Below are 6,000 nucleotides of genomic sequence, written 5' to 3' on the forward strand. Positions count from 1 at the left end.
TCAGAGATATTTCCCATCAATGATCCTATCCACTCTGGTGAACGAATGCAAGGATGGAAGAGATCGTCTTAATTTTCCACAATGCTTCAGTGTGATGATAGTGTTATCCTGAAGGCAGCCCACTGAAACTGCTGGCTAAACCTGTTGGAGATCTGCTAAGGAAGAAACAGTTGAAACTCTTTGGAAAAGAAAACCTTTGGAAAATTGGAAGCCAAATTTTAATTCTTTTCCCTTCCCAGAGGCAGGATCAGTCCCTCTTTGGCATCAAACTCAGGAGAAGGAAAGGTCTCTGACTGAATGGAAATGCGCTTCCTTCCACCTGCGGATGCCTGCCAGGTGGCCCAATTTCAAGCAACCTTGAAATGGAAACCATTCCGAGTCAAAGCAGAAGACAACCTGCTCTCCACAAATGAGCACTCAGTGGCTAATTTACACAATGCACCAGATGTCGTGTTGAGCAAGGGAGCCATTTGGGCTCCACTAATAAAAATCAGTGGAAGAGGAGTTGTAAACACTGGGGTCAGCCAGGATGACTGCAAGCTTTGTTCTCATCCAGGACCCTGTCACTGTCAGTGGTCAGAACCAGATGTTTTGACCACAAGATGATTTAAATGAAAGGGTGAGATTACTTGCCAAGCAAAGGGTGCTTCGTCAGCCTGGCCCACATTCCTTGGCATAGCCAAGAGTCCAAAGGATCAGAGGATCAAACTGAGGTCACTCTGTGGACTTTTTCATTGTTAGGGCCGAAGTATGGGATTCGTTTTGCCTTCGGTCCAGGCAAATTCCTCCCCTGTTGACCTGTAGCTCCACTCCTTTCTTATAGTATGCTCAATCTCCTAGATCAGTGTTCCTCAACCTTGGCAACTTGAAGATATGTAGATTTCAACTCCCAGAATTCTCCAACCACCAAAGTCGAAGTTGAAGAGTCTCGAAAACCTGAAGATATGTGGACTTCAACTCCCAGAACTCTCCAGCCAGCCAGAGTTGAAGTCCACACATCTTCAAGTTGCTGAGATTGGGATACACTGCCCTAGGTCTTAACAGACTGGCCAACACTTATATTCATCCTCATGTCCAGTTGCTGAATTGGTAATGATGGATGGAATAGTCTTATAAACCATGGCACCTCCAAAGAGGATGACGACTACCATAGGGTTTGAAGAACTGCAAAAGGTCTTATCTAGCAAAATTTCTCCTGAGCCACACTCCTTAGTTCTCTCTGTCAAGAAAGACTTTGATTTATTGAAGCTAAATTTCCTGCCACTGAACTTCATGAGTGAGGCCTTAAGAAGCACGCAGACATATCTGCCTGCCAACTTATTTCAACCTGGCATGGAAGGAACCACTTGCTCTCTTGGCAGCTTATGATAACACCACTAACTAGCTTCAAACTGGGATTTGGAGCACCGCCTTGTATCTCATGATAAAAGAGAGCAGGCACTGAGTGCTGTTGGCTCTCAGATTTGCAGGAATGTATGTTGTAGAGAAGCTGGAGATTCCAAAGATGCTCTTAGTTTCTGGGTCACTGAGCCCCAGCAGGGTTTCTGTTTTGCCAAATATGTAGCACAATACGGGGTCAGACACCCAATGTATCCAAATGGAGTCCCTATTTGCTGCATCATGTCAAATGCCCTGAATCATAGACAGGGTTGGCTCTAGCATTACAGACATAGTGGGAAGGACGATCTCAAAATCCAGTCATCAGGAGAATGACGTCCCCAGCTTGGCTGTGCTGCTTTCTTTCTTGCCAAGACAGTTCGTGACCATCCAGAAATTCAGGAGATTTGATTGTACCAAATCAGACGGTTAACCCATCACCCTCAACTCAATCTACTCCAGTCTGTTGGCAGTCCTTCAGATGCATAGGACTGTCTGTTTTATCCCCTTAGATGACATTCTTCTACTCCCGTGTGGGACGATTTAGATGGTTCAGTGCGCGCTAATCTTGAGTCCCAGACAAGGCCAATATTGGTGAATGGAATTGTTGGGTCTTCTGACAAAATCCCTGTTTTGTTTTGGTGAGGGCCCTTGCTGGTAATTCTGCCCCCTGCCAGATTTTTCCCCCCATTTTCTTCTGCAAGGAAGAACATTCAGAAATGAAGAGAAAGTCCTTACTTTCCTCCATTAGACCCAGAAAAAAGAGGTCAAATGGACAGTGACCATAACCAAAGACAAGGTAGGAATCTCATGTTCAACAGTACTGGAAAACCTACGGCCAGAAAGATCTCTTGATTTTGCACAGATTGTTTGCAGATTTAAAGATCTCTTTTAAAAAAAAAACTCCAATGAAAGTTTGTTTGATTTGGAATTGGGAAAGATAGACCTTAAGTTCCTTCTGAAGGGACATGCTGCCATCTAGTCCAGCTGCATAAACTTTGTATTTGTTTTAAAGCAGGAGAGCGCATTTGCCTCCATCCGGCTCCTGCTACAGATGCTCTCTTAACATCTGGGATTGATCAGCAATCCATGAATCGACAAGCGGGTGGGGGGAGCCAAACATGGAGCCCAAGTGGAAAACTAATCAAGAAGGTCAGGACAAAGGGGAAATCCTTGCAGTGGCCAATCAGCGTTGAAGCTCTTTTCCATTCGGAAATCAAAGGAAATCTTGCTTGGAAATGTCATGGGTTGGCCTTCTCTATTTCTCCCGCTCCTCCCCCATGGCAGTAAGTAGGTAACAAGCCTCAAACAACATTTGGGGGTTGGATGGGAGGGATAGAAAATATTTCAGAGAGATTTATTAGCAGATGTGATCATCATTCTTGGTTAAGACAGGCGGAGGAGACAGAACATGCTAACATAGGATGGGCTCCTTACTCGTGACTCACCAGCAGAGGAAGGGAAAGTGCTTAAGGACACGGCCTGAAGTTGGCCTTCCAAAGGATTCCCACTGAGTTGGCAAAGCCAAAAGGAGATTTTTCTGAAGATTTGTCCACAGTGACTGCAGATGGCAGCAAGTTTGGATGGACAAGAACCTGTCCATCCAAATTTCATTTGTAAGGCTTTCTCCTGACTCTAATCTCATCTAAGCAGGTCAATCTGTTGTCATTAAAGCAATGTACATTTTGGGTCTACGTTGTCCTGAAAACGTTGTGTTTGTGTGTGTGACAGAGATAGAGAAATATTAATTTTGGGAGTTCTAAACTTCTACGTAAAGAGATTGTTAGTTTCCACAGGCTGATAAATATGAAACACTAACGCTGATTTGTCTTCAGTGGTTGTATAACATTGACCCCTTTTTCTAACGTTGGGCTAAATTGTTGGATAAATTGCTCTCAATTTTGAAATTGGTACACAAAGCAAACAACATAGATCCAAAATGTACATTCCTTTAATGACCAACTGATTGACCCTAACCCTAGCCCTTAGATGATCAGGGAGAGAAGAAGATTTTACAAAGGAAATCAGGTTCTTTACCCATCCAATTGAGCCTTGGTGGCGCAGCAACTAAAGCACTGTTAAGTAACACCAGCTGCCTGCAATTACTGCAAGTTCAAATCTCACCAGGCTCAAGGTTGACTCAGCCTTCCATCCTTTTGAAGTAGGTAAAATGAGGACCCGGATTGTGGGGGCAATAAGCTGACTTTGTATATAAAAAAAGAAAACCGCTTGGGGGGGACGAAAGCCCTACTAAGCAGGTATATACAAAAGTATGAAGGCTATTGCTTAATGCATTGTAAGATGCCCTGAGTCTCCGGAGAACGGGCGGCATATAAATCAAACCAATAAATAAATAAATAAACAATTAAATAAAAATCCAAACTCAAGGAGGAATCTACTTGGGGTTGTAGCTTCAGTTTTCCATTAAAATATTTAAATTCTTGGGCAACCTTCTTCCACTTTTCCTTTGCTTCAGATCCTCTCCAACCATAAAATACTTATAAAGGAAAATATTTTTGGCTTACTGTTGATGTTACCTAGTTTGGGTAATGAAAAATCTGCAAGAAAGCAATCAAGCTCAGAGAGCACCAAGGACCCCTCATAAACTACTCCAACCACTATTTGATGTAAATTGCAATTACTGAGCATATTTGAATCCTATTGAATGGAATAGGCTTTCTATAATAAGTACCTTAGTCTAGGATTAGGCCGGTGCAATGAAGAGACAAAGCAAGCAGTGTTTTCCCTAGTTAAAGGAGGAGATTGGAGAAATTAAAATGATCACGAAGACTGGCAATTCTATATTATGCTCTACAGTCCACTGGGTAAAAATGGCTCCATTCAAAGCAGGCAAAGATCTGGTCCTTGTTCTGTTCTAACTTGATACTTGTGAATAAAACCACCACACTCTTTCTGACTGGCTCAAGATAGGTCCACAAAAGATGCTTCACCCGTTGACTCAATTCACCTATTTTCTGGGTGTGCCCTGCTAATCAGAAAGTAAGCAAACACATCGGCTTTGCACCCGCCAAGCCCAATGAAAAGAACCTGAAGCAAAGCTGAAATGAACTGGAAGTTGTGTGGATGCAGAGCCTCGCTTTGTACTGGACCTCATTAAGCAAGCTGCAGTTCAGCTATAGAGCTGCTGCCCCGGGGAAAGAGAAGTTCTGCATCCTGTTGACATCTTCCTTTAAAGCAAGTAGTATGCTCCTGAATCTTTGGTATGATTTTAAAATGTGAAATTTGGTCAGGTGGCTTCTATCCACAAACCTTGCCTTGTCTGCTTTCTCTCCTAAGAGAAAGAGAAAGGAAGGAAGAAAGGAAGAAAGAAAGAAAGAGTAAGGGAGGGAGGGAGGGAGGGAGGGAAGGAAGGAAGGAAGGGAGGAAAAGGAAGGATATGAGGAGGGAGGGAGAGAAGGAAAAGGAGTAGGCAAGTAAATAAGGAAAAGGAAAGGAGGGAGGAGAGAGAAAAAGAAAGGAAGGAAAGATAGAAAGAAAGAGAGAGAGAGAGAGAGAAAGGGGAGAGAGTGAAGGAAGGAAGGAAAAGAAAGGATAGGGAGGGAGAGAAGGAAAAGAAATTTGTAAGTAAATAAGGAAAAGGAAAGGAGTGGAGAGAGAGAGAGAAGGAAGGAAGGAAGGAAGGAAGGAAGAAAGAAAGAAAGAAAGAAAGAAAGAAAGAAAGAAAGAAAGAAAGAAAGAAAGAAAGAAAGAAAGAAAGAAAGAAAGAAAGAATCTAAAAGCATTCCCCCCCAAAGGTTCATCTTTTGCATGTTTATAGGTTAGGAAAAGGCAAATCTTGTTCCAGATAAGTAGCTCCACTGAACTACTACATCCGGCCAGAGGAATCAAACGGTGCGCTCACCTCTGCAAAGAAAGGAAAAACTTGCTTTGATCGGATCCTCGGAATTCTGCTCAGGGCGAAAGAAATGCGCGTCTGCTACTCTGGTCAGCCGGAGAGAAGAGATGGGCGACAGGCGAAAAACCTCCCGGCCGAAGACTGCAGGAGATCGCCGACTCTTCCGCCTTTATATAATCCTCTTTCTTCCCACCCCTTTTTTCATCAGATATCCCTCGAGGCAAGCCAAAGGGGTCGAGGATGCCGAGATGGCCTGGAGAGAAGTTTCTTTAACCCTTCCGCTCCCTTCCCCTCCCAAAAGTCTGCCAGGATAAAGAAAAGAGAGAGGGAGGGAGGAAGGGAGAAGAGAGAGAAAGAAAGTGAGAGAAAGAAAGAGAGAAGGGGAGAGAGGAAAAAGAAAGAGGAGGGAGAGAGAGGGAGGGAGAAAGGGGGAAAGAGAGAGAGAAAGAGAGAGATTAAACAAAGAGACCAAGCAGATGAGACAAATCCAATCTTTATTTCTTAATTTATTTACTTCTGCCACCATAGCTTTTCTTTTCTTCTCCTCCCAAGTTGCAAGCCAAGACAGCAAATGTCTTGTAATTGACAAACCTGGCAGGGAATTGGCAGGAGTGCTGTTGGGAAAGCAGGAAAAAAGAAGTGGGGGTGGAGGTGGGGAGATTTTCTGGAGTGGGGGGTTGTCCTGCATTCAAGGATTTCTTCAGTGGCTTCCATTGTTGGCAGTTCCAGAGTGTCAGAGTGTCAGCCCTTTGAGGTAGACCAGACTT

General features: G+C 43.7%; 1 protein-coding gene across 1 annotated transcript in view; it reads right to left on the reverse strand.

Annotated features, from left to right (window-relative positions):
* CRISPLD2 (cysteine rich secretory protein LCCL domain containing 2) overlaps window positions 1–5,504 on the reverse strand; it is a 35,641-nt gene extending 30,137 nt beyond the window's left edge. Inside the window, exon 1 of the mRNA XM_034426551.3 lies at window positions 5,240–5,504. The gene's annotated coding sequence lies outside the window, so the exon portion shown is untranslated. The remainder of the gene's footprint in view (window positions 1–5,239) is intronic.
* Window positions 5,505–6,000: the final 496 nt, after the last annotated feature.

This window comes from Pantherophis guttatus, chromosome 11 (genome assembly GCF_059756535.1).
Source record: "Pantherophis guttatus breed Tessera chromosome 11, ASM5975653v1, whole genome shotgun sequence".
In the NCBI taxonomy this organism is placed as follows: domain Eukaryota; kingdom Metazoa; phylum Chordata; class Lepidosauria; order Squamata; family Colubridae; genus Pantherophis; species Pantherophis guttatus.